Source organism: Arachis ipaensis, chromosome B3, assembly GCF_059453495.1.
Source record: "Arachis ipaensis isolate K30076 ecotype BB chromosome B3, ASM5945349v1, whole genome shotgun sequence".
NCBI lineage: Eukaryota > Viridiplantae > Streptophyta > Magnoliopsida > Fabales > Fabaceae > Arachis > Arachis ipaensis.
Genome location: NC_142438.1, coordinates 100,356,917 through 100,369,150, shown reverse-complemented (window position 1 = coordinate 100,369,150; position 12,234 = coordinate 100,356,917). Strand labels below are relative to the sequence as shown.

The window sequence follows — 12,234 nt, the reverse complement described above, 5'->3', positions numbered from 1 at the left end:
AAAACATGGGTTGCCTCCCATGAAGCGCTTCTTTAACGTCACTAGCTTGACGGTTGCCCCTTGTTAGGGTGGATTGTAGTGCTTGATGTCCTCTCCTCTCACTATGAAAACGTCCCCATTTGATTCCTTCATGATTTCCAAATGTTCCATAGAAAGAACTTTCCTGATTGTGAACACTTGAGGGAGCTGGGAAGGAATGGTTTTGAGGCCAGGTGGGATTGGCAGATAATGACTTGATATCACTTTATCTCCCGGAGAGAAACCTTTAGTAGGAATTTTCTTGTTTCTCCACCCTCTTGGCAATTTCTTTACAATTCTTCCCTTTCTCTTGAGGATTTCTTTATTGACCCTTATGCCAGGAGGATCCTTCTGATCTGTTTCTATTGATTCTTGTGGCTTTGACTCTTGCAATTCTTGTTTGCCTTCCAAGGACTATTTCAGAGTTTCAGCTGCTGGATTGCTTTCCTCCAAACACAGATGGCTACTATCATCCTTAGGCTTTTCAAGTTCTGGTTCAGGCTCAGATGCAGGTTTGAAAACATTGAAAATGAGCTGTTCATCATGTATTCTCAAAATTAGCTCTCCTTGTTCTACATCTATGAGCGCTCTAGCAGTGGCTAGAAATGGCCTTCCCAGAATGATAGGGTGTAGGTAGCTTTCCTCCATGTCCAAAATGACAAAGTCTGTGGGGAAGAAATAATTTCCCACTTTCACCAGCACATTCTCAACTACCCCTTCAGCTTGCTTCTGAGTTTTGTCAGCCAGTTGTATGATTACATCAGTGGATCTCACCTCATTCAGTTGTAGCCTCTTCATAAGAGTCAGAGGCATCACATTTATGCTAGCTCCTAGATCACAGAATCCTCTGTCAATTTTTGTTTCCCCTATGATGCAGGGGATATGAAAACTTCCTGGGTCTGTTTTCTTAGGTAGCGTTTGTTTTGAGGTACTGAGACAGAGACTGAGAGACTAAGATTCAGTATCGTGTTTGTTAGTTCAGAGACTGGTACTAAAATTTCTGTCTCTGTCTCTAAAATTTTAGTATTTCAGTACCTCCAAAAAGTAGGAACACAGGGGACTGAAATTTTTAGAGATAGAGACTGAAATTTTAATAACATTTTATACCTAAAATACTTTCATTTCAATTAATTAATTCCAATTTTACCCTTTGTGCAAACTAAATTAGAGTTTCATTCTTGTTTCAATTCCTGTCCCTCATTTTACACCAAACAGAATACTGAGATTTATTTCAATCCCTGTCTCTTAGTCTCTGTCTCTCAGTCTCAGTCTTTCTGTCTCTGTCTCTCCACCAAACGCTACCTTAGAGACTATGTCCTTCTTGATGAGGGCACTGCATTCTTTGTTCATTATTACAGTTTGTCCTCCCTTCAAAACTCTTTTCTTGCTCAGCAATTCCTTTAAATACTTGATATGTGTAGGCATCTGCTGGAGAATCTCAAGAAAGGGAATATTGATATGGAGAGACTTAAATGTCTCTAAAAACCTTGAATAGGTTTTCCCTTTTTCACCTCCTCCTAACCTCTGAGGAAATGGTGCTTTTGGTTGGTATGTTTCCAGCATGCCTTTTTGCAGTTCCTTGGCTTGCTCAGTTTCACTTTCCTGCTTAGCTTCTTCCACACCTTCCTTCAAGATTTCTGGCTCCTGTTCTGAGGGTCTGATTCCTTCTTCTTCTGAGACTTCCTTCAATATGGTGATGGCCTTGCATTCTTCCCATCTCACTCCCTTTTGTTCCCCTTTAGGATTCTTTTCTGTGTCACTAGGGAACACTGCAGTTGACTTGAGGGCTTGTTGAGATAGCTCTCCTACTTGAGACTCCATCCTCTTGAGTTTTTCACCATGGTTCCTTAAGGTAGATCTCACATCATCCCTAAAGCTTTTCAACTCACTTATGTCCTGACCCATGTTTGCCAGCATTCCTTCTATCCTGTTTAATTGATCTTGAAATTGTTGGTTCGGATTAGGTTGGGTAGGTTGATTATTTTGGCCATGATATGATGGTTGGGAGTAAGTGTTTTGTGTAGCTTGGTATGATCTTTGGTTGGAGTTTTGGTATGTGGACTTGTTATGTTGGTTTTGCTGGTTTCCCCACCCAAAGTTTGGGTGGTTTTTCCAGCCTGGGTTGTAAGTGTTGGAATGTGGATCATATGGTTGCCTTTGTTGATTTCCTACATAATTGGCCTCTTCCCAATCACCTCCTTCAGTGTTTACTTCCTCTTGATCTTGTGTGTGTATTGCAGCCACTTGCTTTGTTTCTAATTTCCTGGTGAGCTCTGCTAGTTGCTTGGCAAACACCTTGTTTTGGGCTAAGATTGTATCAACATGGTTCAGCTCCATAACTCCCTTAGTGTTGTGTCTCTCTGAAGCATAGTAGTACTCATTCTCAGCCACTGTCTCAATCACTTCAATGGCTTCTTCCACAATCTTTTTCCTGTTCAATGAACCTCCTGATGAATGGTCTACAGCCTTCCTTGATTCATAAGAAAGTCCATCATAGAAAATATGCAATTGCACCCAGTCATGGAACATGTCTGGTGGGCATTTCCTTGTCAAATCCTTGAACCTCTCCCATGCCTCGTAGAGAGTTTCACCATCTTGTTGTCTAAAAGTCTAAACCTCAGATCGAAGCCTATTGACCTTTTGTGGGGGGTAGAAACGTGCCAGAAACTTGCTTTCCACCTCATCCCAGGTTGTTAGGCTCCCCCTTGGGAATGATTCCAGCCACTTAGCTGCCTTGTCCCTAAGTGAAAATGGGAACAAGAGCAGTTTATAGGTATCTTCCTGGACTCCATTGGACTTCACAGTGTCGCAAATTCTCAGGAATTTTGTGAGATGTTGGTTTGGATCTTCATTAGCATTCCCACCAAATGAACAATGATTCTCCACAAGTGATATTAGCTGTGGTTTGAGTTCAAAATTGTTGGCCTGAATGGGTGGTTTCTGAATGCTGCTACCACAATTCCCAGAGGTTGGGTTTATGTATGAACCAAGAACCCTCCTCTCGGGAATGGCGTTGTTTCCATCAGCTCTCTCATGGTTGTGAACTTCTCTATCCATGTTGAGATCTAGAGCTTCCTCAAAATTGTCCTCAGATTCTCCTTCAGATTCTTCTTCTCCCAGTACTCTCTTCCCTCTTGCTTCCCTTCTAAGTTTATGAAGGGTCCGCTCTGGTTCGGTATAATGAGGAGTTGATGTCTCTCCTCTCCTACCTGTCATACAAGAACACAGCACAGGAAACAAACAAGTGAAATACTCTTGGTTAATGGAAGAGTATGGTTAGAGCAGTTGAGGAATTAATTCAAATAGTTAGTGAGTCAGTGAGTTAGTTGCTTGAATTTAAAGGCATAAAGAAAGAAAGCATGTAACAGAGTGCAGAAATTAAAATTCAACAAGTAACTTGAACTGAATTAACAAAGCAAGAAAAATGCTCAATCTAGTTAACTTCCAATTTGAGAATTGTCGATCGAAAACCAATCCCCGGCAACGGCGCCATAAACTTGATGCTACGATTTTAAGAAATTGCACGATCGGCAAAAATTCCTTCCGGCAAGTGCACCGGTTATCGTCAAGTAAAAACTCACAATAGAGTGAGGTCGAATCCCACAAGGATTGGTTGAGTGAGCAATTCGGATTAGAAGTGTGTTCTAGTTGAGCGGAATCAAGATTTAGATGAGAATTGCGGAATGTAAAATTGCATGAATTAAAGATCGAGAAGCTTTCTAACAAAATTCAAGAGAAAAGATGGAAGAATAAGATAAAAACTATTATTGATTCATTGAATTACAATAGAGCTCCCTAACCCAATAAAAGGGGGTTTAGCGAGTCATAGCTCTGAATTCAATTACAAAAAGTATGAAAACTAGAAAAAATGATCCCCCAAATTCCCCCAAGTGCCAACCAACTTAAATTCTATCCTATTTATACACTTTCTAAATTGAGCTTCTGTTGTGTTTCTTGGGCTTTGAGGCCTTTCCCTGATTTCCTTTTGCTTTGGGTTTATGATCCATAATCCTGATGAGGCTGCTGATCCAATTCTGTAACATTCATTGAGCCAACTTAGTGATAATCAAGTAATGACACATGACTCAACAAATTGAAATTCCAGACTCATCAATTCTTCAGGCCCAATCCCATAAACCATGATATTCAATTGGGTTTCATACCAGAGTACGTTTAAGTTAATGTTTGTGCTCAAATGCTAACTTAAACTGAAATATCTTTGGCCCAGAAACCTTTTCAATTAGTGGCGTTTAAGTTGCAGTTTAAGCTTAAACTGCAACTTAAACGTTGGACACTCCTGGAGGTGGTATAATTCAAGCACGTTTAAGCTTCAGTTTAAGGTTAAACTGAAGCTTAAACGTGGAAATGGAAGAAGGCAAGTCTGGAGTGTGGAGTTGTCGAACACGTTTAAGCTTCAGTTTAAGGTTAAACTGAAGCTTAAACGTGGAAATGGAAGAAGGCAAGTCTGGAGTGTGGATTGTCGAACACGTTTAAGCTTTAGTTTAAGGTTAAACTGAAGCTTAAACGTGGAAATGAAGAAAGCAACCCTGGAGGAGAATGGTCGAACACGTTTAAGCTCCAGTTTAAGCTTAAACTGGAGCTTAAACGTGGAAATGGCTCCCTGGTGCATTTCTCATTTCTGGCGTTTAACTTCCAGTTTAAGGTTAAACTGGAGGTTAAACGCCACTTTCAGCTTTTCCTTAGCTTTCATGATTTTGGCGTTTAAGCTCCAGAGCTTAAACTGGGGCTTAAACGCCACTGATAGTTCACAGCATTATATGGCTTGGTAGTTTGAGTTCCAGTTTAAGCTTAAACTGGAACTTAAACTCCACATGTGATATTCAAGCTTCCTTTATTGATTTTGTTGCTTCCTTGCCTAGCCTCTTCTTCCCTGAAATCATCCAAACAACTGCATCAAAGTCTTGCAACATTTCATGAGAAATCTTCCATTCATAGCATTCAAGTAATATAACTAAAAACTCATGGAATTTGCATCAAAATCATACTGTTTGGATGGTTCATTGCTTTGTTATTCATTTAACCATTCTTGGTTACTTTAAGCTCAAGAAAATGCATAAAACAACTAAAACTAACAGAAAAATGCTAGTGAAACTAGCCTAAGATGCCTTGGCATCAGTTTACTATTGTTAAACCTATTTCTTCCACCATTATTAAAGCCTTGTTGAGGCTTTTGATCCTTCCATGAGAGATTTGGGTGATTTCTCCATGAGGGATTATAGGTGTTTCCATATGGTTCACCCATGTAATTCACCTCTGCTATTGCAGAATTTTCAGGATCATAGGCCTCTTCTTCAGAAGGCGCCTCATGAGTACTGTTGGATGTAGCTTGCATTCCATTCAGACTCTGAGAAATCATATTGACTTGTTGAGTCAGTATTTTGTTCTGAGCCAACATGGAATTCAGAGTATCAATTTCAAGAACTCCCTTCCTTGTAGGCGTCCCATTATTCACAGGATTCCTTTCAGAAGTATACATGAACTGGTTATTAGCAACCATGTCAATAAGTTCTTGAGCTTCTGCAGGCATTTTCTTTAGGTGAATGGATCCACCTGCAGAAGTATCCAATGACATCTTTGATAGCTCAGATAAACCATCATAGAATATATCCAGGATGGTCCATTCTGAAAGCATGTCAGAAGGACACTCTTTGGTCAGTTGCTTGTATCTCTCCCAAGCTTCATAGAGGGATTCACCTTCTTTCTGTCTGAAGGTTTGAACATCCACTTTAAGCTTACTAAGCTTTTGAGGAGGAAAGAACTTGGCTAAGAAAGCCGTGACCAGCTTATCCCAAGAGTTCAGGCTATCCTTGGGTTGAGAGTCCAACCACACTCTAGCTCTGTCTCTTACAGCAAAAGGGAAAAGCATGAGCCTGTAGACTTCAGGATCTACTCTATTAGTCTTAACAGTATCACAGATCTGCAAAAATTCAATTAAGAACTGAAAAGGATCTTCAGATGGAAGTTCATGAAACTTGCAGTTCTGCTGCATCAGAGAAACTAATTGAGGTTTCAGCTCAAAGTTGTTTGCTCCAATGGTGGGGATGGAGATGCTTCTTCCATGTAAATTGGAATTAGGTGCAGTAAAGTCACCAAGCATCCTCCTTGCATTATTATTATTTTCAGCTTCCATCTCCTCTTCTTCTTCGAAAATTTCTGAAAGGTGCTTGCTGGATGGTTGTAATTTAGCTTCTCTTAGTTTCCTCTTCAGAGTCCTTTCAGGTTCTGGATCTGCTTCAACAAGAATATTCTTGTCCTTGATCTTGCTCATATGAAAAAGAGGGAACAGAAAAATAATAATAGGGATCCTTTTTACCACAGTATAGAGGTCCCTGTGTGAGTAGAAGAAAAGAAGAAGAAAAGAATGTAATGTAAAGAAAGAAACACAAGGGTGAGAAGAGCAGAGATGTGAGATGAAGAGAAGTGTTAGTAGATGAATAAATACATAGAAGAAGATGAGAGAGAAGGATTTTCGAAAGTTATTTTTGAAAAATGGTTAGTGATTTTCGAAAATTAATAGAAGAATTAAATTAAAATTGAATTTTGAAACAATTGGTTAATTAAAAAGAATTTTTGAAAAAGAGGGAGATATTTTCGAAAATTAGAGAGAGAGAGTTAGTTAGGTAGTTTTGAAAAAGATAAGAAACAAACAAAAAGTTAGTTAGTTAGTTGAAACAAATTTGAAAATCAATTTTGAAAAGATAAGAAGATAAGAAGTTAGAAAAGATATTTTAAAATCAAATTTTTGCAAAAGATAAGATAAAAAGATATTTTTGAAAAGATATGATTGAAATTAATTTTGAAAAAGATTTGATTTTTAAAATCACAATTAATGACTTGATTCACAAGAAATCACAAGATATTATTCTAGAACTTAAAGTTTGAATCTTTCTTAACAAGCAAGTAACAAGCTTGAAATTTTTGAATCAAAACATTAATTGATGATGTTATTTTCGAAAATTATGTGATAAAGATAAGAAAAAGATTTTTTGAAAAATATTTTTAAAATTTTCAAAAATAGCTAAGAAAAATGAAAAAGATTTGATTTTTGAAAAAGATAAGATTTTTAAATTGAAAATTTGATTTGACTCATAAAAACAACTAGATTTTAAAAATTTTTGAAAAAGTCAAATCTGATTTTCGAAATTTATGAGTGAAAAAGGGGGAGATATATATTTTTTTTTTATTTTTGAATTTTTAATGATGAGAGAGAAAAACAATGAAAATGCTCAATGCATGGAAATTTTAGATCAAAACATGTGATGAATGTAAGAACACTATGAATGTCAAGATGAACACCAAGAACACTTTGAATGTCAAGATGAACATCAAGAACTTATTTTTGAAAAATTTTTGATGCAAAGAAAACATGCAAGACACCAAACTTAGAAATCTTTCATGTTCAGACACTATGAATGCAAAAATGCACATGTAAAACAAGAAAAGACACAAAACAAGAAAACATCAAGATCAAATAAGAAGACTTACCAAGAACAACTTGAAAATCATGAAGAACACTATGAATGCATGAAATTTCGAAAAAAATGCAAGATGAGCATGCAATTGACACCAAACTTAAAATCTGACTCAAGACTCAAATAAGAAACATAAAATATTTTTGGTTTTTATGATTTTATGATTTTTTTTTTTGGATTTTTCAAAAATTATTTGAAAAAGAAAAATAAGGATTCCAAAATTTTTAATATGAATTCCAGGAATCTTGCACTCTTAGTCTAAAGCTCCAATCTGAGGGTTAGACATGGCTTAATAGCCAGTCAAACTTTAGCATGTAAATCTTTTGGATCTGGAACAGCAGCAAGTGGATTAGTAACAACTAGCTTGCTCTTGATAATGTTGGGTTGGAAGCCCCAGTCTAAATGAATTTAGACATGGCTTTATAGCCAGTCAGGCTTCAACATGCTTCATGAAACACTAGAATTCATTCTTAAAAATTCTGAAGAACATAATAAAAATATTTGAAGAAAAATTTTTTTTTCTTTTCGAAAACAAATGAGAAATTTTTGAAAGATTTTTGAAAAATTTTTGAAAATAAAACAAAAAGAAAATTACCTAATCTGAGCAACAAGATGAACCGTCAGTTGTCCAAACTCGAACAATCCCCCGCAACGGTGCCAAAAACTTGGTGCACGAAATTGTGATCTCAGGCAACGGCACCAAAAACTCTGTACGCACGTCTTAATAAATTTTTTTTCATTCACAACTTTGAAACAACTAACTAGCAAGTGCACTGGGTCGTCCAAGTAATAAAACCTTACGTGAGTAAGGGTCGATCCCACGGAGATTGTTGGTATGAAGCAAGCTATGGTCACCTTGTAAATCTCAGTCAGGCGGATATAAAATAGTTATGGAGTTTTCGAAAATAAATAATAAATAGACAGAAAATAAAGATAGAAATACTTATGTATATCATTGGTGAGAATTTCAGATAAAGGTATAGAGATGCTTTCGTCCCTCTGAACTTCTGCTTTCCTGCTGTCTTCATCCAATCAGTCCTAATTCTTTCCATGGCTGGCTTTATGTAAGGACATCACCATTGTCAATGGCTACTTTTCATCCTCTCTGTGAAAATGGTCTGATGGGTTGTCACTGCATGGCTAATCATCTGGAGGCATCACCGTGGTCAATGGCTGCATTCCATCCTCTTGTGAAAATGGTCCAAATGCTCTGTCACGGCACGGCTAATCATCTGAGGTTCTCGATCATACTGGAATAGGATTCACCCTCCTTTTGCGTCTGTCACTATGCCCAGCACTCGCGAGTTGGAAGTTTGTCACAGTCATTCAATCCCAGAATCCTACTCGGAATACCACAGACAAGGTTTAGACTTTCCAGATTCTCATGAATGCCGCCATCAATCTAGCTTATACCACGAATATTCTGATTAAGAGATCCAAGAGATAATCATCCAATCTAAGGTGGAACGGAAGTGGTTGTCAGGCACGCATTCGTGGGGGAATGATGATGATTGTCACGTTCATCACATTCATGTTGAAGTGCGAATGAATATCTTAGAAGCAGAATAAGTTGAATTGAATAGAAAAACAGTAGTACTTTGCATTAATTCATGAGGAACAGCAGAGCTCCACACCATAATCTATGGAGTGTAGAAACTCTACCGTTTGAAAATACATAAGTAAAAGGTTCAGGCATGGCCGAATGGCCAGCCCCCAAAACGTGATCACAGGATCAAAAATACAATCCAGGATGTCTAATACAATAGTAAAAAGTTCTATTTATAATAAACTAGCTACTAGGGTTTACAGAAGTAAGTAATTGATGCATAAATCCACTTCCGGGGCCCACTTGATGTGTGCTTGGGCTGAGCTTGAATGTTACACGTGCAGAGGCTCTTTCTGGAGTTGAACGCCAGGTTGTAACGTGTTTCTGGCGTTCAACTCTGGTTTGTGATGTGTTTCTGGTGTTTAACTCCAGACAACAGCATAGAACTGGCGTTCAACGCCCTTTTACGTCGTCTAAACTCAGCCAAAGTATGTACTATTACATATTGCTGGAAAGCTCTGGACGTCTAATTTCCAACGCGATTAGAAGCGCACCATTTTGAGTTCGGTAGCTCCAGAAAATCCACTTTGAGTGTAGGGAGGTCAGAATCCAACAACATCAGCAGTCATTCTTCAACCTCTGAATCTGATTTTTGCTCAAATCCCTCAATTCAGCCAGAAAATACCTGAAATCACAGAAAAACACACAAACTCATAGTAAATTCCAGAAATGTGAATTTAACATAAAAACTAATGAAGACATCCCTAAAAGTAACTAGATCCTACTATAAACATACTAAAAATAATGCCAAAAAGCGTATAAATTATCCGCTCATCACAACACCAAACTTAAATTGTTGCTTGTCCCCAAGCAACTGAAAATCAAATAGGATAAAAAGAAGAGAATATACTATAAATTCCAAACTATCAATGAAACATAGCTCCAATCAGATGAGTGGGACTTGTAACTTTTTGCCTCTTGAATAGTTTTGGCATCTCACTTTACCCATTGAGGTTCAGAATGATTGGCATCTATAGGAACTCAGAGTTTAGATAGTGTCATTGATTCTCCTAGTTCAGTATGTTGATTCTTGAACACAGCTACTTTATGAGTCTTGGCCGTGGCCCTAAGCACTTTGTTTTCCAGTATTACCACCGGATACATAAATGCCACAGACACATAACTGGGTGAACCTTTTCAGATTGTGACTCAGCTTTGCTAAAGTCCCCAATTAGAGGTGTCCAGGGTTCTTAAGCACACTCTTCTTTTGCTTTGGACCTTGACTTTAACCGCTCAGTCTCAAGTTTTCACTTGACACCTTCACGCCACAAGCACATGGTTAGGGACAGCTTGGTTTAGCCGCTTAGGCCAGGATTTTATTCCTTTAGGCCCTTCTATCCACTGATGCTCAAAGCCTTGGGATCCTTTTTATTACCCTTGCCTTTTGGTTTTAAGGGCTATTGGCTTTTTGCTCTTGCCTTTTGGTTTTAAGAGCTTTTGGCTTTTTCTGCTTGCTTTTTCTCTTTTTTTTTCTATTTTTTTTCGCCATTTTTTTTTCTGCAAGCTTTTGTTTTATGCCGCTTTTTCTTGCTTCAAGAATTATTTTTATGATTTTTCAGATTATCAAATAACATGTCTCCTTGTCATCATTCTTTCAAGAGCCAACATATTTAACATTCTAAAACACCAACTTCAAAAGACATATGCACTGTTCAAGCATACATTCAGAAAATAAAAAGTATTGTCTCCACATCAAGATAATTAAACTAAGTTCAAGGATAAATTCGAAACTCATGTACTTCTTGTTCTTTTGAATTAAAGCAATTTTTCATTTAAGAGATGTGATGGATTCATAGGACATTCATAACTTTAAGACAAAGTTACTAAATACTAATGATCATGTAATAAGACACAAACGTGGATAAGCACTTAACATAAAGAAAACAAAAAACAGAGAATTTAAGAACAAGGAATGAGTCCACCTTAGTGATGATGGCGTTTTCTTCTTGAGGAACCAATGATGTCCTTGAGCTCTTCTATGTCTCTTCCTTGTCTTTGTTGCTCCTCCCTCATTGCTTTTTGATCTTCTCTAATTTCATGAAGGATGATGGAGTGCTCTTGATGTTCCACCCTTAATTGTCCCATGTTGGAACTTAATTCTCCTAGGGAGGTGTTGATTTGCTCCCAATAGTTTTATGGAGGAAAATGCATTTGAGGCATCTCTGGGATCTCATGGTGATGAGCTTCATGCGTCTCTTGAGCTCCATCCTTTTCTTAGTGATGGGCTTCTCTTCCTCAATGGGAATGTCTCCTTCTATGAAAGCTCCAACTGAGTAACATAGATGGCAAACATGATGAGGAAAAGCTAGCCTTGCCCAAGGAGAGGGCTTTTCGGCTATTTTGTAGAGTTCAAGGGAGATGACTTCATGAACTTCTACTTCCTCACCAATCATGATGCTATGAATCATGATGGCCCGATCCACAGTAACTTCAGATCGGTTGCTAGTGGGGATGATGGAGCGTTGGATGAACTCCAACCATCCTCTAGCCATAGGCTTAAGGTCCAGTCTTCTAAGTTGAACCGGTTTGCCTTTTGAGTCAATCCTCCATTGAGCTCCTTCCACACATATGTCCATGAGGACTTGGTCCAACCTTTGATTAAAGTTGACCCTTCTAGTGTAGGGGCGTGCATCTCCTTGCATCATGGACAAGTTAAACGCCAACCTCACATTTTCCGGACTAAAATCTAAGTATTTCCCCCGAACCATGGTGAGGTAATTCTTTGGGTTCGGGTTCTTACTTTGATCATGGTTCCTAGTGATCCATGCATTAGCATAGAACTCTTGAACCATTAGGATGCCGACTTGTTGGATGGGGTTTGTTAGAACTTCCCAACCTCTTCTTTGGATTTCATGTCGGATTTCCGGATACTCATTTCTCTTGAGTTTGAAAGGGACCTTGGGGATCACCTTCTTCTTGGCCACAACATCATAGAAGTGGTCTTGATGAGCTTTGGAGATGAATCTTTCGATCTCCCATGACTCGGAGGTGGAAGCTTTTGTCTTCCCTTTCCCTTTTCTAGAGGATTCTCCAGTCTTAGGTGCCATCAATGGTAATGGAAAAACAAAAAGCTTATGCTTTTACCACACCAAACTTAGAATTTTGCTCGCCCTCGAG

General features: G+C 38.2%; 2 non-coding genes across 2 annotated transcripts; both read left to right on the top strand.

Annotated features, from left to right (window-relative positions):
• The first annotated feature begins 2,545 nt into the window (after window positions 1-2,545).
• On the top strand, window positions 2,546-2,649 carry LOC148571766 (small nucleolar RNA R71). Its single transcript, XR_015880507.1, has one exon. It is a non-coding gene; the product is annotated as a small nucleolar RNA R71 (small nucleolar RNA).
• A 3,016-nt stretch (window positions 2,650-5,665) lies between these two features.
• Window positions 5,666-5,773, top strand: LOC148571765 (small nucleolar RNA R71). The gene has a single exon (XR_015908566.1). It is a non-coding gene; the product is annotated as a small nucleolar RNA R71 (small nucleolar RNA).
• The last annotated feature ends 6,461 nt before the right edge of the window (window positions 5,774-12,234 follow it).